A 27,829-nucleotide genomic window follows, 5' to 3' on the forward strand; every position below is an offset into this window, starting at 1 on the left:
TTACCCACGAAGATGCCACCGCCGTTTTGTGCAATACCTCTACTCAACTGGAGTACTTTCTACTGGCTAATCAGTAAGTGCTACCTCGTTGGGTAAATGTATAGTGCTTTTCCTACACTACAACTGCGTGAAGGGCCAGAAGAGATGTCTACAGTGACCATGTGTGTCTTTACCGGCGCCGACGGGCCCCGGGGTTCCTCGAGTCAGCTGTCCATCATAGTGGGGGGAAAGGGCGGGAAGACGATGCCCACCGCTGGTGTGTGGGGCGGGGCCAAACGGGCGTGGCTTCCATGCAGTTCACATGCCTCTTGTTTATAAAGGGCCAGAGACCGATCAGAGCAGCAGATGAGGAGACAGAACCTCCTGGAGTCAGGAACCACACGGGGATTGCGCTCGAGCAAGTCATGGATGCACAGCTCTATCCAGGATCACAGCTAATTGTTGACGGTAGATATGGGGAGAACAGCACACCTGCCCAGCCTCGACCTAGCTCCCGAATGTATTGTGCTGATGAATGCGTTACTGAATTTGAGCTTCAACTCGGGCACCTGCTTTATTTATATCTGTAAGTGCTTCCTGTTGAGGTTTAATTTTTGTGACAGGAGCATCGTGCCAGAATGAATCCTGCCCTGCATATTTACCCACGAAGATGCCACCGCCGTTTTGTGCAATACCTCTACTCAACTGGAGTACTTTCTACTGGCTAATCAGTAAGTGCTACCTCGTTGGGTAAATGTATAGTGCTTTTCCTACACTACAACTGCGTGAAGGGCCAGAAGAGATGTCTACAGTGACCATGTGTGTCTTTACCGGCGCCGACGGGCCCCGGGGTTCCTCGAGTCAGCTGTCCATCATAGTGGGGGGAAAGGGCGGGAAGACGATGCCCACCGCTGGTGTGTGGGGCGGGGCCAAACGGGCGTGGCTTCCATGCAGTTCACATGCCTCTTGTTTATAAAGGGCCAGAGACCGATCAGAGCAGCAGATGAGGAGACAGAACCTCCTGGAGTCAGGAACCACACGGGGATTGCGCTCGAGCAAGTCATGGATGCACAGCTCTATCCAGGATCACAGCTAATTGTTGACGGTAGATATGGGGAGAACAGCACACCTGCCCAGCCTCGACCTAGCTCCCGAATGTATTGTGCTGATGAATGCGTTACTGAATTTGAGCTTCAACTCGGGCACCTGCTTTATTTATATCTGTAAGTGCTTCCTGTTGAGGTTTAATTTTTGTGACAGGAGCATCGTGCCAGAATGAATCCTGCCCAGCATATTTACCCACGAAGATGCCACCGCCGTTTTGTGCAATACCTCTACTCAACTGGAGTACTTTCTACTGGCTAATCAGTAAGTGCTACCTCGTTGGGTAAATGTATAGTGCTTTTCCTACACTACAACTGCGTGAAGGGCCAGAAGAGATGTCTACAGTGACCATGTGTGTCTTTACCGGCGCCGACGGGCCCCGGGGTTCCTCGAGTCAGCTGTCCATCATAGTGGCGGAGAGTTGTCTACAGTGACCATGTGTGTGTTTACCGGCGCCGACGGGCCCCGGGGATCCTCGAGTCAGCTGTCCATCATAGTGGGGGAAAGGGCGGGAAGACGATGCCCACCGCTGGTGTGTGGGGCGGGGCCAAACGGGCGTGGCTTCCATGCAGTTCACATGCCTCTTGTTTATAAAGGGCCAGAGACCGATCAGAGCAGCAGATGAGGAGACAGAACCTCCTGGAGTCAGGAACCACACGGGGATTGCGCTCGAGCAAGTCATGGATGCACAGCTCTATCCAGGATCACAGCTAATTGTTGACGGTAGATATGGGGAGAACAGCACACCTGCCCAGCCTCGACCTAGCTCCCGAATGTATTGTGCTGATGAATGCGTTACTGAATTTGAGCTTCAACTCGGGCACCTGCTTTATTTATATCTGTAAGTGCTTCCTGTTGAGGTTTAATTTTTGTGACAGGAGCATCGTGCCAGAATGAATCCTGCCCTGCATATTTACCCACGAAGATGCCACCGCCGTTTTGTGCAATACCTCTACTCAACTGGAGTACTTTCTACTGGCTAATCAGTAAGTGCTACCTCGTTGGGTAAATGTATAGTGCTTTTCCTACACTACAACTGCGTGAAGGGCCAGAAGAGATGTCTACAGTGACCATGTGTGTCTTTACCGGCGCCGACGGGCCCCGGGGTTCCTCGAGTCAGCTGTCCATCATAGTGGGGGGAAAGGGCGGGAAGACGATGCCCACCGCTGGTGTGTGGGGCGGGGCCAAACGGGCGTGGCTTCCATGCAGTTCACATGCCTCTTGTTTATAAAGGGCCAGAGACCGATCAGAGCAGCAGATGAGGAGACAGAACCTCCTGGAGTCAGGAACCACACGGGGATTGCGCTCGAGCAAGTCATGGATGCACAGCTCTATCCAGGATCACAGCTAATTGTTGACGGTAGATATGGGGAGAACAGCACACCTGCCCAGCCTCGACCTAGCTCCCGAATGTATTGTGCTGATGAATGCGTTACTGAATTTGAGCTTCAACTCGGGCACCTGCTTTATTTATATCTGTAAGTGCTTCCTGTTGAGGTTTAATTTTTGTGACAGGAGCATCGTGCCAGAATGAATCGTGCCCTGCATATTTACCCACGAAGATGCCACCGCCGTTTTGTGCAATACCTCTACTCAACTGGAGTACTTTCTACTGGCTAATCAGTAAGTGCTACCTCGTTGGGTAAATGTATAGTGCTTTTCCTACACTACAACTGCGTGAAGGGCCAGAAGAGATGTCTACAGTGACCATGTGTGTCTTTACCGGCGCCGACGGGCCCCGGGGTTCCTCGAGTCAGCTGTCCATCATAGTGGGGGGAAAGGGCGGGAAGACGATGCCCACCGCTGGTGTGTGGGGCGGGGCCAAACGGGCGTGGCTTCCATGCAGTTCACATGCCTCTTGTTTATAAAGGGCCAGAGACCGATCAGAGCAGCAGATGAGGAGACAGAACCTCCTGGAGTCAGGAACCACACGGGGATTGCGCTCGAGCAAGTCATGGATGCACAGCTCTATCCAGGATCACAGCTAATTGTTGACGGTAGATATGGGGAGAACAGCACACCTGCCCAGCCTCGACCTAGCTCCCGAATGTATTGTGCTGATGAATGCGTTACTGAATTTGAGCTTCAACTCGGGCACCTGCTTTATTTATATCTGTAAGTGCTTCCTGTTGAGGTTTAATTTTTGTGACAGGAGCATCGTGCCAGAATGAATCCTGCCCTGCATATTTACCCACGAAGATGCCACCGCCGTTTTGTGCAATACCTCTACTCAACTGGAGTACTTTCTACTGGCTAATCAGTAAGTGCTACCTCGTTGGGTAAATGTATAGTGCTTTTCCTACACTACAACTGCGTAAAGGGCCAGAAGAGTTGTCTACAGTGACCATGTGTGTCTTTACCGGCGCCGACGGGCCCCGGGGTTCCTCGAGTCAGCTGTCCATCATAGTGGCGGAGAGTTGTCTACAGTGACCATGTGTGTGTTTACCGGCGCCGACGGGCCCCGGGGTTCCTCGAGTCAGCTGTCCATCATAGTGGGGGAAAGGGCGGGAAGACGATGCCCACTGCTGGTGTGTGGGGCGGGGCCAAACGGGCGTGGCTTCCATGCAGTTCACATGCCTCTTGTTTATAAAGGGCCAGAGACCGATCAGAGCAGCAGATGAGGAGACAGAACCTCCTGGAGTCAGGAACCACACGGGGATTGCGCTCGAGCAAGTCATGGATGCACAGCTCTATCCAGGATCACAGCTAATTGTTGACGGTAGATATGGGGAGAACAGCACACCTGCCCAGCCTCGACCTAGCTCCCGAATGTATTGTGCTGATGAATGCGTTACTGAATTTGAGCTTCAACTCGGGCACCTGCTTTATTTATATCTGTAAGTGCTTCCTGTTGAGGTTTAATTTTTGTGACAGGAGCATCGTGCCAGAATGAATCCTGCCCTGCATATTTACCCACGAAGATGCCACCGCCGTTTTGTGCAATACCTCTACTCAACTGGAGTACTTTCTACTGGCTAATCAGTAAGTGCTACCTCGTTGGGTAAATGTATAGTGCTTTTCCTACACTACAACTGCGTGAAGGGCCAGAAGAGATGTCTACAGTGACCATGTGTGTCTTTACCGGCGCCGACGGGCCCCGGGGTTCCTCGAGTCAGCTGTCCATCATAGTGGGGGGAAAGGGCGGGAAGACGATGCCCACCGCTGGTGTGTGGGGCGGGGCCAAACGGGCGTGGCTTCCATGCAGTTCACATGCCTCTTGTTTATAAAGGGCCAGAGACCGATCAGAGCAGCAGATGAGGAGACAGAACCTCCTGGAGTCAGGAACCACACGGGGATTGCGCTCGAGCAAGTCATGGATGCACAGCTCTATCCAGGATCACAGCTAATTGTTGACGGTAGATATGGGGAGAACAGCACACCTGCCCAGCCTCGACCTAGCTCCCGAATGTATTGTGCTGATGAATGCGTTACTGAATTTGAGCTTCAACTCGGGCACCTGCTTTATTTATATCTGTAAGTGCTTCCTGTTGAGGTTTAATTTTTGTGACAGGAGCATCGTGCCAGAATGAATCCTGCCCTGCATATTTACCCACGAAGATGCCACCGCCGTTTTGTGCAATACCTCTACTCAACTGGAGTACTTTCTACTGGCTAATCAGTAAGTGCTACCTCGTTGGGTAAATGTATAGTGCTTTTCCTACACTACAACTGCGTGAAGGGCCAGAAGAGATGTCTACAGTGACCATGTGTGTCTTTACCGGCGCCGACGGGCCCCGGGGTTCCTCGAGTCAGCTGTCCATCATAGTGGGGGGAAAGGGCGGGAAGACGATGCCCACCGCTGGTGTGTGGGGCGGGGCCAAACGGGCGTGGCTTCCATGCAGTTCACATGCCTCTTGTTTATAAAGGGCCAGAGACCGATCAGAGCAGCAGATGAGGAGACAGAACCTCCTGGAGTCAGGAACCACACGGGGATTGCGCTCGAGCAAGTCATGGATGCACAGCTCTATCCAGGATCACAGCTAATTGTTGACGGTAGATATGGGGAGAACAGCACACCTGCCCAGCCTCGACCTAGCTCCCGAATGTATTGTGCTGATGAATGCGTTACTGAATTTGAGCTTCAACTCGGGCACCTGCTTTATTTATATCTGTAAGTGCTTCCTGTTGAGGTTTAATTTTTGTGACAGGAGCATCGTGCCAGAATGAATCCTGCCCAGCATATTTACCCACGAAGATGCCACCGCCGTTTTGTGCAATACCTCTACTCAACTGGAGTACTTTCTACTGGCTAATCAGTAAGTGCTACCTCGTTGGGTAAATGTATAGTGCTTTTCCTACACTACAACTGCGTAAAGGGCCAGAAGAGTTGTCTACAGTGACCAAGTGTGTCTTTACCGGCGCCGACGGGCCCCGGGGTTCCTCGAGTCAGCTGTCCATCATAGTGGCGGAGAGTTGTCTACAGTGACCATGTGTGTGTTTACCGGCGCCGACGGGCCCCGGGGTTCCTCGAGTCAGCTGTCCATCATAGTGGGGGAAAGGGCGGGAAGACGATGCCCACCGCTGGTGTGTGGGGCGGGGCCAAACGGGCGTGGCTTCCATGCAGTTCACATGCCTCTTGTTTATAAAGGGCCAGAGACCGATCAGAGCAGCAGATGAGGAGACAGAACCTCCTGGAGTCAGGAACCACACGGGGATTGCGCTCGAGCAAGTCATGGATGCACAGCTCTATCCAGGATCACAGCTAATTGTTGACGGTAGATATGGGGAGAACAGCACACCTGCCCAGCCTCGACCTAGCTCCCGAATGTATTGTGCTGATGAATGCGTTACTGAATTTGAGCTTCAACTCGGGCACCTGCTTTATTTATATCTGTAAGTGCTTCCTGTTGAGGTTTAATTTTTGTGACAGGAGCATCGTGCCAGAATGAATCCTGCCCTGCATATTTACCCACGAAGATGCCACCGCCGTTTTGTGCAATACCTCTACTCAACTGGAGTACTTTCTACTGGCTAATCAGTAAGTGCTACCTCGTTGGGTAAATGTATAGTGCTTTTCCTACACTACAACTGCGTGAAGGGCCAGAAGAGATGTCTACAGTGACCATGTGTGTCTTTACCGGCGCCGACGGGCCCCGGGGTTCCTCGAGTCAGCTGTCCATCATAGTGGGGGGAAAGGGCGGGAAGACGATGCCCACCGCTGGTGTGTGGGGCGGGGCCAAACGGGCGTGGCTTCCATGCAGTTCACATGCCTCTTGTTTATAAAGGGCCAGAGACCGATCAGAGCAGCAGATGAGGAGACAGAACCTCCTGGAGTCAGGAACCACACGGGGATTGCGCTCGAGCAAGTCATGGATGCACAGCTCTATCCAGGATCACAGCTAATTGTTGACGGTAGATATGGGGAGAACAGCACACCTTCCCAGCCTCGACCTAGCTCCCGAATGTATTGTGCTGATGAATGCGTTACTGAATTTGAGCTTCAACTCGGGCACCTGCTTTATTTATATCTGTAAGTGCTTCCTGTTGAGGTTTAATTTTTGTGACAGGAGCATCGTGCCAGAATGAATCCTGCCCTGCATATTTACCCACGAAGATGCCACCGCCGTTTTGTGCAATACCTCTACTCAACTGGAGTACTTTCTACTGGCTAATCAGTAAGTGCTACCTCGTTGGGTAAATGTATAGTGCTTTTCCTACACTACAACTGCGTGAAGGGCCAGAAGAGATGTCTACAGTGACCATGTGTGTCTTTACCGGCGCCGACGGGCCCCGGGGTTCCTCGAGTCAGCTGTCCATCATAGTGGGGGGAAAGGGCGGGAAGACGATGCCCACCGCTGGTGTGTGGGGCGGGGCCAAACGGGCGTGGCTTCCATGCAGTTCACATGCCTCTTGTTTATAAAGGGCCAGAGACCGATCAGAGCAGCAGATGAGGAGACAGAACCTCCTGGAGTCAGGAACCACACGGGGATTGCGCTCGAGCAAGTCATGGATGCACAGCTCTATCCAGGATCACAGCTAATTGTTGACGGTAGATATGGGGAGAACAGCACACCTGCCCAGCCTCGACCTAGCTCCCGAATGTATTGTGCTGATGAATGCGTTACTGAATTTGAGCTTCAACTCGGGCACCTGCTTTATTTATATCTGTAAGTGCTTCCTGTTGAGGTTTAATTTTTGTGACAGGAGCATCGTGCCAGAATGAATCCTGCCCTGCATATTTACCCACGAAGATGCCACTGCCGTTTTGTGCAATACCTCTACTCAACTGGAGTACTTTCTACTGGCTAATCAGTAAGTGCTACCTCGTTGGGTAAATGTATAGTGCTTTTCCTACACTACAACTGCGTGAAGGGCCAGAAGAGATGTCTACAGTGACCATGTGTGTCTTTACCGGCGCCGACGGGCCCCGGGGTTCCTCGAGTCAGCTGTCCATCATAGTGGGGGGAAAGGGCGGGAAGACGATGCCCACCGCTGGTGTGTGGGGCGGGGCCAAACGGGCGTGGCTTCCATGCAGTTCACATGCCTCTTGTTTATAAAGGGCCAGAGACCGATCAGAGCAGCAGATGAGGAGACAGAACCTCCTGGAGTCAGGAACCACACGGGGATTGCGCTCGAGCAAGTCATGGATGCACAGCTCTATCCAGGATCACAGCTAATTGTTGACGGTAGATATGGGGAGAACAGCACACCTGCCCAGCCTCGACCTAGCTCCCGAATGTATTGTGCTGATGAATGCGTTACTGAATTTGAGCTTCAACTCAGGCACCTGCTTTATTTATATCTGTAAGTGCTTCCTGTTGAGGTTTAATTTTTGTGACAGGAGCATCGTGCCAGAATGAATTCTGCCCTGCATATTTACCCACGAAGATGCCACCGCCGTTTTGTGCAATACCTCTACTCAACTGGAGTACTTTCTACTGGCTAATCAGTAAGTGCTACCTCGTTGGGTAAATGTATAGTGCTTTTCCTACACTACAACTGCGTGAAGGGCCAGAAGAGATGTCTACAGTGACCATGTGTGTCTTTACCGGCGCCGACGGGCCCCGGGGTTCCTCGAGTCAGCTGTCCATCATAGTGGGGGGAAAGGGCGGGAAGACGATGCCCACCGCTGGTGTGTGGGGCGGGGCCAAACGGGCGTGGCTTCCATGCAGTTCACATGCCTCTTGTTTATAAAGGGCCAGAGACCGATCAGAGCAGCAGATGAGGAGACAGAACCTCCTGGAGTCAGGAACCACACGGGGATTGCGCTCGAGCAAGTCATGGATGCACAGCTCTATCCAGGATCACAGCTAATTGTTGACGGTAGATATGGGGAGAACAGCACACCTGCCCAGCCTCGACCTAGCTCCCGAATGTATTGTGCTGATGAATGCGTTACTGAATTTGAGCTTCAACTCGGGCACCTGCTTTATTTATATCTGTAAGTGCTTCCTGTTGAGGTTTAATTTTTGTGACAGGAGCATCGTGCCAGAATGAATCCTGCCCTGCATATTTACCCACGAAGATGCCACCGCCGTTTTGTGCAATACCTCTACTCAACTGGAGTACTTTCTACTGGCTAATCAGTAAGTGCTACCTCGTTGGGTAAATGTATAGTGCTTTTCCTACACTACAACTGCGTGAAGGGCCAGAAGAGATGTCTACAGTGACCATGTGTGTCTTTACCGGCGCCGACGGGCCCCGGGGTTCCTCGAGTCAGCTGTCCATCATAGTGGGGGGAAAGGGCGGGAAGACGATGCCCACCGCTGGTGTGTGGGGCGGGGCCAAACGGGCGTGGCTTCCATGCAGTTCACATGCCTCTTGTTTATAAAGGGCCAGAGACCGATCAGAGCAGCAGATGAGGAGACAGAACCTCCTGGAGTCAGGAACCACACGGGGATTGCGCTCGAGCAAGTCATGGATGCACAGCTCTATCCAGGATCACAGCTAATTGTTGACGGTAGATATGGGGAGAACAGCACACCTGCCCAGCCTCGACCTAGCTCCCGAATGTATTGTGCTGATGAATGCGTTACTGAATTTGAGCTTCAACTCGGGCACCTGCTTTATTTATATCTGTAAGTGCTTCCTGTTGAGGTTTAATTTTTGTGACAGGAGCATCGTGCCAGAATGAATCCTGCCCTGCATATTTACCCACGAAGATGCCACCGCCGTTTTGTGCAATACCTCTACTCAACTGGAGTACTTTCTACTGGCTAATCAGTAAGTGCTACCTCGTTGGGTAAATGTATAGTGCTTTTCCTACACTACAACTGCGTAAAGGGCCAGAAGAGTTGTCTACAGTGACCATGTGTGTCTTTGCCGGCGCCGACGGGCCCCGGGGTTCCTCGAGTCAGCTGTCCATCATAGTGGCGGAGAGTTGTCTACAGTGACCATGTGTGTGTTTACCGGCGCCGACGGGCCCCGGGGTTCCTCGAGTCAGCTGTCCATCATAGTGGGGGGAAAGGGCGGGAAGACGATGCCCACCGCTGGTGTGTGGGGCGGGGCCAAACGGGCGTGGCTTCCATGCAGTTCACATGCCTCTTGTTTATAAAGGGCCAGAGACCGATCAGAGCAGCAGATGAGGAGACAGAACCTCCTGGAGTCAGGAACCACACGGGGATTGCGCTCGAGCAAGTCATGGATGCACAGCTCTATCCAGGATCACAGCTAATTGTTGACGGTAGATATGGGGAGAACAGCACACCTGCCCAGCCTCGACCTAGCTCCCGAATGTATTGTGCTGATGAATGCGTTACTGAATTTGAGCTTCAACTCGGGCACCTGCTTTATTTATATCTGTAAGTGCTTCCTGTTGAGGTTTAATTTTTGTGACAGGAGCATCGTGCCAGAATGAATCCTGCCCTGCATATTTACCCACGAAGATGCCACCGCCGTTTTGTGCAATACCTCTACTCAACTGGAGTACTTTCTACTGGCTAATCAGTAAGTGCTTCCTCGTTGGGTAAATGTATAGTGCTTTTCCTACACTACAACTGCGTGAAGGGCCAGAAGAGATGTCTACAGTGACCATGTGTGTCTTTACCTGCGCCGACGGGCCCCGGGGTTCCTCGAGTCAGCTGTCCATCATAGTGGGGGGAAAGGGCGGGAAGACGATGCCCACCGCTGGTGTGTGGGGCGGGGCCAAACGGGCGTGGCTTCCATGCAGTTCACATGCCTCTTGTTTATAAAGGGCCAGAGACCGATCAGAGCAGCAGATGAGGAGACAGAACCTCCTGGAGTCAGGAACCACACGGGGATTGCGCTCGAGCAAGTCATGGATGCACAGCTCTATCCAGGATCACAGCTAATTGTTGACGGTAGATATGGGGAGAACAGCACACCTGCCCAGCCTCGACCTAGCTCCCGAATGTATTGTGCTGATGAATGCGTTACTGAATTTGAGCTTCAACTCGGGCACCTGCTTTATTTATATCTGTAAGTGCTTCCTGTTGAGGTTTAATTTTTGTGACAGGAGCATCGTGCCAGAATGAATCCTGCCCTGCATATTTACCCACGAAGATGCCACCGCCGTTTTGTGCAATACCTCTACTCAACTGGAGTACTTTCTACTGGCTAATCAGTAAGTGCTACCTCGTTGGGTAAATGTATAGTGCTTTTCCTACACTACAACTGCGTGAAGGGCCAGAAGAGATGTCTACAGTGACCATGTGTGTCTTTACCGGCGCTGACGGGCCCCGGGGTTCCTCGAGTCAGCTGTCCATCATAGTGGGGGGAAAGGGCGGGAAGACGATGCCCACCGCTGGTGTGTGGGGCGGGGCCAAACGGGCGTGGCTTCCATGCAGTTCACATGCCTCTTGTTTATAAAGGGCCAGAGACCGATCAGAGCAGCAGATGAGGAGACAGAACCTCCTGGAGTCAGGAACCACACGGGGATTGCGCTCGAGCAAGTCATGGATGCACAGCTCTATCCAGGATCACAGCTAATTGTTGACGGTAGATATGGGGAGAACAGCACACCTTCCCAGCCTCGACCTAGCTCCCGAATGTATTGTGCTGATGAATGCGTTACTGAATTTGAGCTTCAACTCGGGCACCTGCTTTATTTATATCTGTAAGTGCTTCCTGTTGAGGTTTAATTTTTGTGACAGGAGCATCGTGCCAGAATGAATCCTGCCCAGCATATTTACCCACGAAGATGCCACCGCCGTTTTGTGCAATACCTCTACTCAACTGGAGTACTTTCTACTGGCTAATCAGTAAGTGCTACCTCGTTGGGTAAATGTATAGTGCTTTTCCTACACTACAACTGCGTGAAGGGCCAGAAGAGATGTCTACAGTGACCATGTGTGTCTTTACCGGCGCCGACGGGCCCCGGGGTTCCTCGAGTCAGCTGTCCATCATAGTGGCGGAGAGTTGTCTACAGTGACCATGTGTGTGTTTACCGGCGCCGACGGGCCCCGGGGTTCCTCGAGTCAGCTTTCCATCATAGTGGGGGAAAGGGCGGGAAGACGATGCCCACCGCTGGTGTGTGGGGCGGGGCCAAACGGGCGTGGCTTCCATGCAGTTCACATGCCTCTTGTTTATAAAGGGCCAGAGACCGATCAGAGCAGCAGATGAGGAGACAGAACCTCCTGGAGTCAGGAACCACACGGGGATTGCGCTCGAGCAAGTCATGGATGCACAGCTCTATCCAGGATCACAGCTAATTGTTGACGGTAGATATGGGGAGAACAGCACACCTGCCCAGCCTCGACCTAGCTCCCGAATGTATTGTGCTGATGAATGCGTTACTGAATTTGAGCTTCAACTCGGGCACCTGCTTTATTTATATCTGTAAGTGCTTCCTGTTGAGGTTTAATTTTTGTGACAGGAGCATCGTGCCAGAATGAATCCTGCCCTGCATATTTACCCACGAAGATGCCACCGCCGTTTTGTGCAATACCTCTACTCAACTGGAGTACTTTCTACTGGCTAATCAGTAAATGCTACCTCGTTGGGTAAATGTATAGTGCTTTTCCTACACTACAACTGCGTGAAGGGCCAGAAGAGATGTCTACAGTGACCATGTGTGTCTTTACCGGCGCCGACGGGCCCCGGGGTTCCTCGAGTCAGCTGTCCATCATAGTGGGGGGAAAGGGCGGGAAGACGATGCCCACCGCTGGTGTGTGGGGCGGGGCCAAACGGGCGTGGCTTCCATGCAGTTCACATGCCTCTTGTTTATAAAGGGCCAGAGACCGATCAGAGCAGCAGATGAGGAGACAGAACCTCCTGGAGTCAGGAACCACACGGGGATTGCGCTCGAGCAAGTCATGGATGCACAGCTCTATCCAGGATCACAGCTAATTGTTGACGGTAGATATGGGGAGAACAGCACACCTGCCCAGCCTCGACCTAGCTCCCGAATGTATTGTGCTGATGAATGCGTTACTGAATTTGAGCTTCAACTCGGGCACCTGCTTTATTTATATCTGTAAGTGCTTCCTGTTGAGGTTTAATTTTTGTGACAGGAGCATCGTGCCAGAATGAATCCTGCCCTGCTTATTTACCCACGAAGATGCCACCGCCGTTTTGTGCAATACCTCTACTCAACTGGAGTACTTTCTACTGGCTAATCAGTAAGTGCTACCTCTTTGGGTAAATGTATAGTGCTTTTCCTACACTACAACTGCGTAAAGGGCCAGAAGAGTTGTCTACAGTGACCATGTGTGTCTTTACCGGCGCCGACGGGCCCCGGGGTTCCTCGAGTCAGCTGTCCATCATAGTGGGGGAAAGGGCGGGAAGACGATGCCCACCGCTGGTGTGTGGGGCGGGGCCAAACGGGGGGGGCTTCCATGCAGTTCACATGCCTCTTGTTTATAAAGGGTCAGAGCAGTGTCTCTGAGGCAGACAAGGAGAAGGAACCGCCTTGGCACAGGAACTACTCGAGGATTGCGCTCGAGAAAATGAAGGATGCAAAGACCACCATCAAGGATTGCAGCTATCATTTCAGGGTGGAAATCGGGAGAAGGCACATCTGCTTAACCACGCTCACGTTTCAGGGTGGAAATGGGGAGAAGGCCCCTCTGCTTAACCACGCTCACGAATTCTACACGAGGATTGCGCTCGAAAAAATGAAGGATGCAAAGACCACCATCAAGTATTACAGCTAACATTTCAGGGTGGAAATGAGGAGGAGGCGCATCTGCTAAGCCACCACCACGCTCACGAATTTTTTGGCTCATAATGCGTTACTGAATTTGAGCTTCCACTCGGGCACCTGCTTTATTTATACCTGTAAGTGCTTCCTGTTGAGGTTTAATTTTTGTGACAGGAGCATCGTGCCAGAATGAATCCTGCCCTGCATATTCACCCAAGAAGATGCCACCGTTTTGTGCAATACCTCTACTCAACTGGAGTACTTTCTACTGGCTAATCAGTAAGTGCTACCTCGTTGGGTAAATGTATAGTTCTTTTCCAACACTAAAGCTGTGTATAGGGCCAGAAGAGTCGTCTACAGTGACCATGTATGTCTGTAACGTTGCCACGGCGCCGACGGCCCCGGGGTCCCTCGAGTCAGCTGTCCATCATAGTGGGGGAAAGGGCGGGAAGACGTTGCCCACCGCTGGTGTGTGGGGCGGGGCCAAACGGGCGGGGCTTCCATGCAGTTCACATGCCTCTTGTTTATAAAGGGTCAGAGCAGTGTCTCTGAGGCAGACAAGGAGAAGGAACCGCCTTGGCACAGGAACTACTCGAGGATTGCGCTCGAGAAAATGAAGGATGCAAAGACCACCATCAAGGATTGCAGCTATCATTTCAGGGTGGAAATCGGGAGAAGGCACATCTGCTTAACCACGCTCACGAATTCTACACGAGGATTGCGCTCGAAAAAATGAAGGATGCAAAGACCACCATCAAGTATTACAGCTAACATTTCAGGGTGGAAATGGGGAGAAGGCCCCTCTGCTTAACCACGCTCACGAATTCTACACGAGGATTGCGCTCGAAAAAATGAAGGATGCAAAGACCACCATCAAGTATTACAGCTAACATTTCAGGGTGGAAATGAGGAGAAGGCGCATCTGCTAAGCCACCACCACGCTCACGAATTTTTTGGCTCATAATGCGTTACTGAATTTGAGCTTCCACTCGGGCACCTGCTTTATTTATATCTGTAAGTGCTTCCTGTTGAGGTTTAATTTTTGTGACAGGAGCATCGTGCCAGAATGAATCCTGGCCTGCATATTTACCCACGAAGATGCCACCGCCGTTTTGTGCAATACCTCTACTCAACTGGAGTACTTTCTACTGGCTAATCAGTAAGTGCTACCTCGTTGGGTAAATGTATAGTGCTTTTCCTACACTACAACTGCGTAAAGGGCCAGAAGAGTTGTCTACAGTGACCATGTGTGTCTTTACCGGCGCCGACGGGCCCCGGGTTCCTGGAGTCAGCTGTCCATCATAGTGGGGGAAAGGGCGGGAAGACGATGCCCACCGCTGGTGTGTGGGGCGGGGCCAAACGGGCGTGGCTTCCATGCAGTTCACATGCCTCTTGTTTATAAAGGGCCAGAGACCGATCGGAGCAGCAGATGAGGAGACAGAACCTCCTGGAGTCAGGAACCACACGGGGATTGCGCTCGAGCAAGTCATGGATGCACAGCTCTATCCAGGATCACAGCTAATTGTTGACGGTAGATATGGGGAGAACAGCACACCTGCCCAGCCTCGACCTAGCTCCCGAATGTATTGTGCTGATGAATGCGTTACTGAATTTGAGCTTCAACTCGGGCACCTGCTTTATTTATATCTGTAAGTGCTTCCTGTTGAGGTTTAATTTTTGTGACAGGAGCATCGTGCCAGAATGAATCCTGCCCTGCATATTTACCCACGAAGATGCCACCGCCGTTTTGTGCAATACCTCTACTCAACTGGAGTACTTTCTACTGGCTAATCAGTAAGTGCTACCTCGTTGGGTAAATGTATAGTGCTTTTCCTACACTACAACTGCGTAAAGGGCCAGAAGAGTTGTCTACAGTGACCATGTGTGTCTTTACCGGCGCCGACGGGCCCCGGGGTTCCTCGAGTCAGCTGTCCATCATAGTGGGGGAAAGGGCGGGAAGACGATGCCCACCGCTGGTGTGTGGGGCGGGGCCAAACGGGCGTGGCTTCCACGCAGTTCACATGCCTCTTGTTTATAAAGGGCCAGAGACCGATCGGAGCAGCAGATGAGGAGACAGAACCTCCTGGTGTCAGGAACCACACGGGGATTGCGCTCGAGCAAGTCATAAGTCATGGATGCACAGCTCTATCCAGGATCACAGCTAATTGTTGACGGTAGATATGGGGAGAACAGCACACCTGCCCATCCTCGACCTAGCTCCCGAATGTATTGTGCTGATGAATGCGTTACTGAATTTGAGCTTCAACTCGGGCACCTGCTTTATTTATATCTGTAAGTGCTTCCTGTTGAGGTTTAATTTTTTTGACAGGAGCATCGTGCCAGAATGAATCCTGCCCTGCATATTTACCCACGAAGATGCCACCGCCGTTTTGTGCAATACCTCTACTCAACTGGAGTACTTTCTACTGGCTAATCAGTAAGTGCTACCTCGTTGGGTAAATGTATAGTGCTTTTCCTACACTACAACTGCGTAAAGGGCCAGAAGAGTTGTCTACAGTGACCATGTGTGTCTTTACCGGCGCCGACGGGCCCCGGGGTTCCTCGAGTCAGCTGTCCATCATAGTGGGGGAAAGGGCGGGAAGACGATGCCCACCGCTGGTGTGTGGGGCGGGGCCAAACGGGCGTGGCTTCCATGCAGTTCACATGCCTCTTGTTTATAAAGGGCCAGAGACCGATCGGAGCAGCAGATGAGGAGACAGAACCTCCTGGAGTCAGGAACCACACGGGGATTGCGCTCGAGCAAGTCATGGATGCACAGCTCTATCCAGGATCACAGCTAATAGTTGACGGTAGATATGGGGAGAACAGCACACCTGCCCAGCCTCGACCTAGCTCCCGAATGTATTGTGCTGATGAATGTGTTACTGAATTTGAGCTTCAACTCGGGCACCTGCTTTATTTATATCTGTAAGTGCTTCCTGTTGAGGTTTAATTTTTGTGACAGGAGCATCGTGCCAGAATGAATCCTGCCCTGCATATTTACCCACGAAGATGCCACCGCCGTTTTGTGCAATACCTCTACTCAACTGGAGTACTTTCTACTGGCTAATCAGTAAGTGCTACCTCGTTGGGTAAATGTATAGTGCTTTTCCTACACTACAACTGCGTAAAGGGCCAGAAGAGTTGTCTACAGTGACCATGTGTGTCTTTACCGGCGCCGACGGGCCCCGGGGTTCCTCGAGTCAGCTGTCCATCATAGTGGGGGAAAGGGCGGGAAGACGATGCCCACCGCTGGTGTGTGGGGCGGGGCCAAACGGGCGTGGCTTCCATGCAGTTCACATGCCTCTTGTTTATAAAGGGCCAGAGACCGATCGGAGCAGCAGATGAGGAGACAGAACCTCCTGGTGTCAGGAACCACACGGGGATTGCGCTCGAGCAAGTCATAAGTCATGGATGCTCAGCTCTATCCAGGATCACAGCTAATTGTTGACGGTAGATATGGGGAGAACAGCACACCTGCCCAGCCTCGACCTAGCTCCCGAATGTATTGTGCTGATGAATGCGTTACTGAATTTGAGCTTCAACTCGGGCACCTGCTTTATTTATATCTGTAAGTGCTTCCTGTTGAGGTTTTATTTTTGTGACAGGAGCATCGTGCCAGAATGAATCCTGCCCTGCATATTTACCCACAAAGATGCCACCGCCGTTTTGTGCAATACCTCTACTCAACTGGAGTACTTTCTACTGGCTAATCAGTAAGTGCTACCTCGTTGGGTAAATGTATAGTGCTTTTCCTACACTACAACTGCGTAAAGGGCCAGAAGAGTTGTCTACAGTGACCATGTGTGTCTTTACCGGCGCCGACGGGCCCCGGGGTTCCTCGAGTCAGCTGTCCATCATAGTGGGGGAAAGGGCGGGAAGACGATGCCCACCGCTGGTGTGTGGGGCGGGGCCAAACGGGCGTGGCTTCCACGCAGTTCACATGCCTCTTGTTTATAAAGGGCCAGAGACCGATCGGAGCAGCAGATGAGGAGACAGAACCTCCTGGTGTCAGGAACCACACGGGGATTGCGCTCGAGCAAGTCATGGATGCACAGCTCTATCCAGGATCACAGCTAATTGTTGACGGTAGATATGGGGAGAACAGCACACCTGCCCAGCCTCGACCTAGCTCCCGAATGTATTGTGCTGATGAATGCGTTACTGAATTTGAGCTTCAACTCGGGCACCTGCTTTATTTATATCTGTAAGTGCTTCCTGTTGAGGTTTAATTTTTGTGACAGGAGCATCGTGCCAGAATGAATCCTGCCCAGCATATTTACCCACGAAGATGCCACCGCCGTTTTGTGCAATACCTCTACTCAACTGGAGTACTTTCTACTGGCTAATCAGTAAGTGCTACCTCTTTGGGTAAATGTATAGTGCTTTTCCTACACTACAACTGCGTAAAGGGCCAGAAGAGTTGTCTACAGTGACCATGTGTGTCTTTACCGGCGCCGACGGGCCCCGGGGTTCCTCGAGTCAGCTGTCCATCATAGTGGGGGGAAAGGGCGGGAAGACGATGCCCACCGCTGGTGTGTGGGGCGGGGCCAAACGGGCGTGGCTTCCATGCAGTTCACATGCCTCTTGTTTATAAAGGGCCAGAGACCGATCAGAGCAGCAGATGAGGAGACAGAACCTCCTGGAGTCAGGAACCACACGGGGATTGCGCTCGAGCAAGTCATGGATGCACAGCTCTATCCAGGATCACAGCTAATTGTTGACGGTAGATATGGGGAGAACAGCACACCTGCCCAGCCTCGACCTAGCTCCCGAATGTATTGTGCTGATGAATGCGTTACTGAATTTGAGCTTCAACTCGGGCACCTGCTTTATTTATATCTGTAAGTGCTTCCTGTTGAGGTTTAATTTTTGTGACAGGAGCATCGTGCCAGAATGAATCCTGCCCTGCTTATTTACCCACGAAGATGCCACCGCCGTTTTGTGCAATACCTCTACTCAACTGGAGTACTTTCTACTGGCTAATCAGTAAGTGCTACCTCTTTGGGTAAATGTATAGTGCTTTTCCTACACTACAACTGCGTAAAGGGCCAGAAGAGTTGTCTACAGTGACCATGTGTGTCTTTACCGGCGCCGACGGGCCCCGGGGTTCCTCGAGTCAGCTGTCCATCATAGTGGGGGAAAGGGCGGGAAGACGATGCCCACCGCTGGTGTGTGGGGCGGGGCCAAACGGGCGGGGCTTCCATGCAGTTCACATGCCTCTTGTTTATAAAGGGTCAGAGCAGTGTCTCTGAGGCAGACAAGGAGAAGGAACCGCCTTGGCACAGGAACTACTCGAGGATTGCGCTCGAGAAAATGAAGGATGCAAAGACCACCATCAAGGATTGCAGCTATCATTTCAGGGTGGAAATCGGGAGAAGGCACATCTGCTTAACCACGCTCACGTTTCAGGGTGGAAATGGGGAGAAGGCCCCTCTGCTTAACCACGCTCACGAATTCTACACGAGGATTGCGCTCGAAAAAATGAAGGATGCAAAGACCACCATCAAGTATTACAGCTAACATTTCAGGGTGGAAATGAGGAGGAGGCGCATCTGCTAAGCCACCACCACGCTCACGAATTTTTTGGCTCATAATGCGTTACTGAATTTGAGCTTCTACTCGGGCACCTGCTTTATTTATACCTGTAAGTGCTTCCTGTTGAGGTTTAATTTTTGTGACAGGAGCATCGTGCCAGAATGAATCCTGCCCTGCATATTCACCCAAGAAGATGCCACCGTTTTGTGCAATACCTCTACTCAACTGGAGTACTTTCTACTGGCTAATCAGTAAGTGCTACCTCGTTGGGTAAATGTATAGTTCTTTTCCAACACTAAAGCTGTGTATAGGGCCAGAAGAGTCGTCTACAGTGACCATGTATGTCTGTAACGTTGCCACGGCGCCGACGGCCCCGGGGTCCCTCGAGTCAGCTGTCCATCATAGTGGGGGAAAGGGCGGGAAGACGATGCCCACCGCTGGTGTGTGGGGCGGGGCCAAACGGGCGTGGCTTCCATGCAGTTCACATGCCTCTTGTTTATAAAGGGCCAGAGACCGATCGGAGCAGCAGATGAGGAGACAGAACCTCCTGGAGTCAGGAACCACACGGGGATTGCGCTCGAGCAAGTCATGGATGCACAGCTCTATCCAGGATCACAGCTAATTGTTGACGGTAGATATGGGGAGAACAGCACACCTGCCCAGCCTCGACCTAGCTCCCGAATGTATTGTGCTGATGAATGTGTTACTGAATTTTAGCTTCAACTCGGGCACCTGCTTTATTTATATCTGTAAGTGCTTCCTGTTGAGGTTTAATTTTTGTGACAGGAGCATCGTGCCAGAATGAATCCTGCCCTGCATATTTACCCACGAAGATGCCACCGCCGTTTTGTGCAATACCTCTACTCAACTGGAGTACTTTCTACTGGCTAATCAGTAAGTGCTACCTCGTTGGGTAAATGTATAGTGCTTTTCCTACACTACAACTGCGTAAAGGGCCAGAAGAGTTGTCTACAGTGACCATGTGTGTCTTTACCGGCGCCGACGGGCCCCGGGGTTCCTCGAGTCAGCTGTCCATCATAGTGGGGGAAAGGGCGGGAAGACGATGCCCACCGCTGGTGTGTGGGGCGGGGCCAAACGGGCGTGGCTTCCATGCAGTTCACATGCCTCTTGTTTATAAAGGGCCAGAGACCGATCGGAGCAGCAGATGAGGAGACAGAACCTCCTGGAGTCAGGAACCACACGGGGATTGCGCTCGAGCAAGTCATGGATGCACAGCTCTATCCAGGATCACAGCTAATTGTTGACGGTAGATATGGGGAGAACAGCACACCTGCCCAGCCTCGACCTAGCTCCCGAATGTATTGTGCTGATGAATGTGTTACTGAATTTGAGCTTCAACTCGGGCACCTGCTTTATTTATATCTGTAAGTGCTTCCTGTTGAGGTTTAATTTTTGTGACAGGAGCATCGTGCCAGAATGAATCCTGCCCTGCATATTTACCCACGAAGATGCCACCGCCGTTTTGTGCAATACCTCTACTCAACTGGAGTACTTTCTACTGGCTAATCAGTAAGTGCTACCTCGTTGGGTAAATGTATAGTGCTTTTCCTACACTACAACTGCGTAAAGGGCCAGAAGAGTTGTCTACAGTGACCATGTGTGTCTTTACCGGCGCCGACGGGCCCCGGGGTTCCTCGAGTCAGCTGTCCATCATAGTGGGGGAAAGGGCGGGAAGACGATGCCCACCGCTGGTGTGTGGGGCGGGGCCAAACGGGCGTGGCTTCCATGCAGTTCACATGCCTCTTGTTTATAAAGGGCCAGAGACCGATCGGAGCAGCAGATGAGGAGACAGAACCTCCTGGTGTCAGGAACCACACGGGGATTGCGCTCGAGCAAGTCATAAGTCATGGATGCACAGCTCTATCCAGGATCACAGCTAATTGTTGACGGTAGATATGGGGAGAACAGCACACCTGCCCAGCCTCGACCTAGCTCCCGAATGTATTGTGCTGATGAATGCGTTACTGAATTTGAGCTTCAACTCGGGCACCTGCTTTATTTATATCTGTAAGTGCTTCCTGTTGAGGTTTTATTTTTGTGACAGGAGCATCGTGCCAGAATGAATCCTGCCCTGCATATTTACCCACGAAGATGCCACCGCCGTTTTGTGCAATACCTCTACTCAACTGGAGTACTTTCTACTGGCTAATCAGTAAGTGCTACCTCGTTGGGTAAATGTATAGTGCTTTTCCTACACTACAACTGCGTAAAGGGCCAGAAGAGTTGTCTACAGTGACCATGTGTGTCTTTACCGGCGCCGACGGGCCCCGGGGTTCCTCGAGTCAGCTGTCCATCATAGTGGGGGAAAGGGCGGGAAGACGATGCCCACCGCTGGTGTGTGGGGCGGGGCCAAACGGGCGTGGCTTCCATGCAGTTCACATGCCTCTTGTTTATAAAGGGCCAGAGACCGATCAGAGCAGCAGATGAGGAGACAGAACCTCCTGGAGTCAGGAACCACACGGGGATTGCGCTCGAGCAAGTCATGGATGCACAGCTCTATCCAGGATCACAGCTAATTGTTGACGGTAGATATGGGGAGAACAGCACACCTGCCCAGCCTCGACCTAGCTCCCGAATGTATTGTGCTGATGAATGCGTTACTGAATTTGAGCTTCAACTCGGGCACCTGCTTTATTTATATCTGTAAGTGCTTCCTGTTGAGGTTTAATTTTTGTGACAGGAGCATCGTGCCAGAATGAATCGTGCCCTGCATATTTACCCACGAAGATGCCACCGCCGTTTTGTGCAATACCTCTACTCAACTGGAGTACTTTCTACTGGCTAATCAGTAAGTGCTACCTCGTTGGGTAAATGTATAGTGCTTTTCCTACACTACAACTGCGTGAAGGGCCAGAAGAGATGTCTACAGTGACCATGTGTGTCTTTACCGGCGCCGACGGGCCCCGGGGTTCCTCGAGTCAGCTGTCCATCATAGTGGGGGGAAAGGGCGGGAAGACGATGCCCACCGCTGGTGTGTGGGGCGGGGCCAAACGGGCGTGGCTTCCATGCAGTTCACATGCCTCTTGTTTATAAAGGGCCAGAGACCGATCAGAGCAGCAGATGAGGAGACAGAACCTCCTGGAGTCAGGAACCACACGGGGATTGCGCTCGAGCAAGTCATGGATGCACAGCTCTATCCAGGATCACAGCTAATTGTTGACGGTAGATATGGGGAGAACAGCACACCTGCCCAGCCTCGACCTAGCTCCCGAATGTATTGTGCTGATGAATGCGTTACTGAATTTGAGCTTCAACTCGGGCACCTGCTTTATTTATATCTGTAAGTGCTTCCTGTTGAGGTTTAATTTTTGTGACAGGAGCATCGTGCCAGAATGAATCCTGCCCTGCATATTTACCCACGAAGATGCCACCGCCGTTTTGTGCAATACCTCTACTCAACTGGAGTACTTTCTACTGGCTAATCAGTAAGTGCTACCTCGTTGGGTAAATGTATAGTGCTTTTCCTACACTACAACTGCGTAAAGGGCCAGAAGAGTTGTCTACAGTGACCATGTGTGTCTTTACCGGCGCCGACGGGCCCCGGGGTTCCTCGAGTCAGCTGTCCATCATAGTGGCGGAGAGTTGTCTACAGTGACCATGTGTGTGTTTACCGGCGCCGACGGGCCCCGGGGTTCCTCGAGTCAGCTGTCCATCATAGTGGGGGAAAGGGCGGGAAGACGATGCCCACTGCTGGTGTGTGGGGCGGGGCCAAACGGGCGTGGCTTCCATGCAGTTCACATGCCTCTTGTTTATAAAGGGCCAGAGACCGATCAGAGCAGCAGATGAGGAGACAGAACCTCCTGGAGTCAGGAACCACACGGGGATTGCGCTCGAGCAAGTCATGGATGCACAGCTCTATCCAGGATCACAGCTAATTGTTGACGGTAGATATGGGGAGAACAGCACACCTGCCCAGCCTCGACCTAGCTCCCGAATGTATTGTGCTGATGAATGCGTTACTGAATTTGAGCTTCAACTCGGGCACCTGCTTTATTTATATCTGTAAGTGCTTCCTGTTGAGGTTTAATTTTTGTGACAGGAGCATCGTGCCAGAATGAATCCTGCCCTGCATATTTACCCACGAAGATGCCACCGCCGTTTTGTGCAATACCTCTACTCAACTGGAGTACTTTCTACTGGCTAATCAGTAAGTGCTACCTCGTTGGGTAAATGTATAGTGCTTTTCCTACACTACAACTGCGTAAAGGGCCAGAAGAGTTGTCTACAGTGACCATGTGTGTCTTTACCGGCGCCGACGGGCCCCGGGGTTCCTCGAGTCAGCTGTCCATCATAGTGGCGGAGAGTTGTCTACAGTGACCATGTGTGTTTACCGGCGCCGACGGGCCCCGGGGTTCCTCGAGTCAGCTGTCCATCATAGTGGGGGAAAGGGCGGGAAGACGATGCCCACCGCTGGTGTGTGGGGCGGGGCCAAACGGGCGTGGCTTCCATGCAGTTCACATGCCTCTTGTTTATAAAGGGCCAGAGACCGATCAGAGCAGCAGATGAGGAGACAGAACCTCCTGGAGTCAGGAACCACACGGGGATTGCGCTCGAGCAAGTCATGGATGCACAGCTCTATCCAGGATCACAGCTAATTGTTGACGGTAGATATGGGGAGAACAGCACACCTGCCCAGCCTCGACCTAGCTCCCGAATGTATTGTGCTGATGAATGCGTTACTGAATTTGAGCTTCAACTCGGGCACCTGCTTTATTTATATCTGTAAGTGCTTCCTGTTGAGGTTTAATTTTTGTGACAGGAGCATCGTGCCAGAATGAATCCTGCCCTGCATATTTACCCACGAAGATGCCACCGCCGTTTTGTGCAATACCTCTACTCAACTGGAGTACTTTCTACTGGCTAATCAGTAAGTGCTACCTCGTTGGGTAAATGTATAGTGCTTTTCCTACACTACAACTGCGTAAAGGGCCAGAAGAGTTGTCTACAGTGACCATGTGTGTCTTTACCGGCGCCGACGGGCCCCGGGGTTCCTCGAGTCAGCTGTCCATCATAGTGGCGGAGAGTTGTCTACAGTGACCATGTGTGTGTTTACCGGCGCCGACGGGCCCCGGGGTTCCTCGAGTCAGCTGTCCATCATAGTGGGGGAAAGGGCGGGAAGACGATGCCCACCGCTGGTGTGTGGGGCGGGGCCAAACGGGCGTGGCTTCCATGCAGTTCACATGCCTCTTGTTTATAAAGGGCCAGAGACCGATCAGAGCCGCAGATGAGGAGACAGAACCTCCTGGAGTCAGGAACCACACGGGGATTGCGCTCGAGCAAGTCATGGATGCACAGCTCTATCCAGGATCACAGCTAATTGTTGACGGTAGATATGGGGAGAACAGCACACCTGCCCAGCCTCGACCTAGCTCCCGAATGTATTGTGCTGATGAATGCGTTACTGAATTTGAGCTTCAACTCGGGCACCTGCTTTATTTATATCTGTAAGTGCTTCCTGTTGAGGTTTAATTTTTGTGACAGGAGCATCGTGCCAGAATGAATCCTGCCCTGCATATTTACCCACGAAGATGCCACCGCCGTTTTGTGCAATACCTCTACTCAACTGGAGTACTTTCTACTGGCTAATCTTTAAGTGCTACCTCGTTGGGTAAATGTATAGTGCTTTTCCTACACTACAACTGCGTGAAGGGCCAGAAGAGATGTCTACAGTGACCATGTGTGTCTTTACCGGCGCCGACGGGCCCCGGGGTTCCTCGAGTCAGCTGTCCATCATAGTGGGGGGAAAGGGCGGGAAGACGATGCCCACCGCTGGTGTGTGGGGCGGGGCCAAACGGGCGTGGCTTCCATGCAGTTCACATGCCTCTTGTTTATAAAGGGCCAGAGACCGATCAGAGCAGCAGATGAGGAGACAGAACCTCCTGGAGTCAGGAACCACACGGGGATTGCGCTCGAGCAAGTCATGGATGCACAGCTCTATCCAGGATCACAGCTAATTGTTGACGGTAGATATGGGGAGAACAGCACACCTGCCCAGCCTCGACCTAGCTCCCGAATGTATTGTGCTGATGAATGCGTTACTGAATTTGAGCTTCAACTCGGGCACCTGCTTTATTTATATCTGTAAGTGCTTCCTGTTGAGGTTTAATTTTTGTGACAGGAGCATCGTGCCAGAATGAATCCTGCCCTGCATATTTACCCACGAAGATGCCACCGCCGTTTTGTGCAATACCTCTACTCAACTGGAGTACTTTCTACTGGCTAATCAGTAAGTGCTACCTCGTTGGGTAAATGTATAGTGCTTTTCCTACACTACAACTGCGTGAAGGGCCAGAAGAGATGTCTACAGTGACCATGTGTGTCTTTACCGGCGCCGACGGGCCCCGGGGTTCCTCGAGTCAGCTGTCCATCATAGTGGGGGGAAAGGGCGGGAAGACGATGCCCACCGCTGGTGTGTGGGGCGGGGCCAAACGGGCGTGGCTTCCATGCAGTTCACATGCCTCTTGTTTATAAAGGGCCAGAGACCGATCAGAGCAGCAGATGAGGAGACAGAACCTCCTGGAGTCAGGAACCACACGGGGATTGCGCTCGAGCAAGTCATGGATGCACAGCTCTATCCAGGATCACAGCTAATTGTTGACGGTAGATATGGGGAGAACAGCACACCTGCCCAGCCTCGACCTAGCTCCCGAATGTATTGTGCTGGTGAATGCGTTACTGAATTTGAGCTTCAACTCGGGCACCTGCTTTATTTATATCTGTAAGTGCTTCCTGTTGAGGTTTAATTTTTGTGACAGGAGCATCGTGCCAGAATGAATCCTGCCCAGCATATTTACCCACGAAGATGCCACCGCCGTTTTGTGCAATACCTCTACTCAACTGGAGTACTTTCTACTGGCTAATCAGTAAGTGCTACCTCGTTGGGTAAATGTATAGTGCTTTTCCTACACTACAACTGCGTAAAGGGCCAGAAGAGTTGTCTACAGTGACCAAGTGTGTCTTTACCGGCGCCGACGGGCCCCGGGGTTCCTCGAGTCAGCTGTCCATCATAGTGGCGGAGAGTTGTCTACAGTGACCATGTGTGTGTTTACCGGCGCCGACGGGCCCCGGGGTTCCTCGAGTCAGCTGTCCATCATAGTGGGGGAAAGGGCGGGAAGACGATGCCCACCGCTGGTGTGTGGGGCGGGGCCAAACGGGCGTGGCTTCCATGCAGTTCACATGCCTCTTGTTTATAAAGGGCCAGAGACCGATCAGAGCAGCAGATGAGGAGACAGAACCTCCTGGAGTCAGGAACCACACGGGGATTGCGCTCGAGCAAGTCATGGATGCACAGCTCTATCCAGGATCACAGCTAATTGTTGACGGTAGATATGGGGAGAACAGCACACCTGCCCAGCCTCGACCTAGCTCCCGAATGTATTGTGCTGATGAATGCGTTACTGAATTTGAGCTTCAACTCGGGCACCTGCTTTATTTATATCTGTAAGTGCTTCCTGTTGAGGTTTAATTTTTGTGACAGGAGCATCGTGCCAGAATGAATCCTGCCCTGCATATTTACCCACGAAGATGCCACCGCCGTTTTGTGCAATACCTCTACTCAACTGGAGTACTTTCTACTGGCTAATCAGTAAGTGCTACCTCGTTGGGTAAATGTATAGTGCTTTTCCTACACTACAACTGCGTGAAGGGCCAGAAGAGATGTCTACAGTGACCATGTGTGTCTTTACCGGCGCCGACGGGCCCCGGGGTTCCTCGAGTCAGCTGTCCATCATAGTGGGGGGAAAGGGCGGGAAGACGATGCCCACCGCTGGTGTGTGGGACGGGGCCAAACGGGCGTGGCTTCCATGCAGTTCACATGCCTCTTGTTTATAAAGGGCCAGAGACCGATCAGAGCAGCAGATGAGGAGACAGAACCTCCTGGAGTCAGGAACCACACGGGGATTGCGCTCGAGCAAGTCATGGATGCACAGCTCTATCCAGGATCACAGCTAATTGTTGACGGTAGATATGGGGAGAACAGCACACCTGCCCAGCCTCGACCTAGCTCCCGAATGTATTGTGCTGATGAATGCGTTACTGAATTTGAGCTTCAACTCGGGCACCTGCTTTATTTATATCTGTAAGTGCTTCCTGTTGAGGTTTAATTTTTGTGACAGGAGCATCGTGCCAGAATGAATCCTGCCCTGCATATTTACCCACGAAGATGCCACCGCCGTTTTGTGCAATACCTCTACTCAACTGGAGTACTTTCTACTGGCTAATCAGTAAGTGCTACCTCGTTGGGTAAATGTATAGTGCTTTTCCTACACTACAACTGCGTGAAGGGCCAGAAGAGATGTCTACAGTGACCATGTGTGTCTTTACCGGCGCCGACGGGCCCCGGGGTTCCTCGAGTCAGCTGTCCATCATAGTGGGGGGAAAGGGCGGGAAGACGATGCCCACCGCTGGTGTGTGGGGCGGGGCCAAACGGGCGTGGCTTCCATGCAGTTCACATGCCTCTTGTTTATAAAGGGCCAGAGACCGATCAGAGCAGCAGATGAGGAGACAGAACCTCCTGGAGTCAGGAACCACACGGGGATTGCGCTCGAGCAAGTCATGGATGCACAGCTCTATCCAGGATCACAGCTAATTGTTGACGGTAGATATGGGGAGAACAGCACACCTGCCCAGCCTCGACCTAGCTCCCGAATGTATTGTGCTGATGAATGCGTTACTGAATTTGAGCTTCAACTCGGGCACCTGCTTTATTTATATCTGTAAGTGCTTCCTGTTGAGGTTTAATTTTTGTGACAGGAGCATCGTGCCAGAATGAATCCTGCCCTGCATATTTACCCACGAAGATGCCACCGCCGTTTTGTGCAATACCTCTACTCAACTGGAGTACTTTCTACTGGCTAATCAGTAAGTGCTACCTCGTTGGGTAAATGTATAGTGCTTTTCCTACACTACAACTGCGTGAAGGGCCAGAAGAGATGTCTACAGTGACCATGTGTGTCTTTACCGGCGCCGACGGGCCCCGGGGTTCCTCGAGTCAGCTGTCCATCATAGTGGGGGGAAAGGGCGGGAAGACGATGCCCACCGCTGGTGTGTGGGGCGGGGCCAAACGGGCGTGGCTTCCATGCAGTTCACATGCCTCTTGTTTATAAAGGGCCAGAGACCGATCAGAGCAGCAGATGAGGAGACAGAACC

Source organism: Triturus cristatus, chromosome 8 (assembly GCF_964204655.1).
Source record: "Triturus cristatus chromosome 8, aTriCri1.1, whole genome shotgun sequence".
Classification (NCBI taxonomy): domain Eukaryota; kingdom Metazoa; phylum Chordata; class Amphibia; order Caudata; family Salamandridae; genus Triturus; species Triturus cristatus.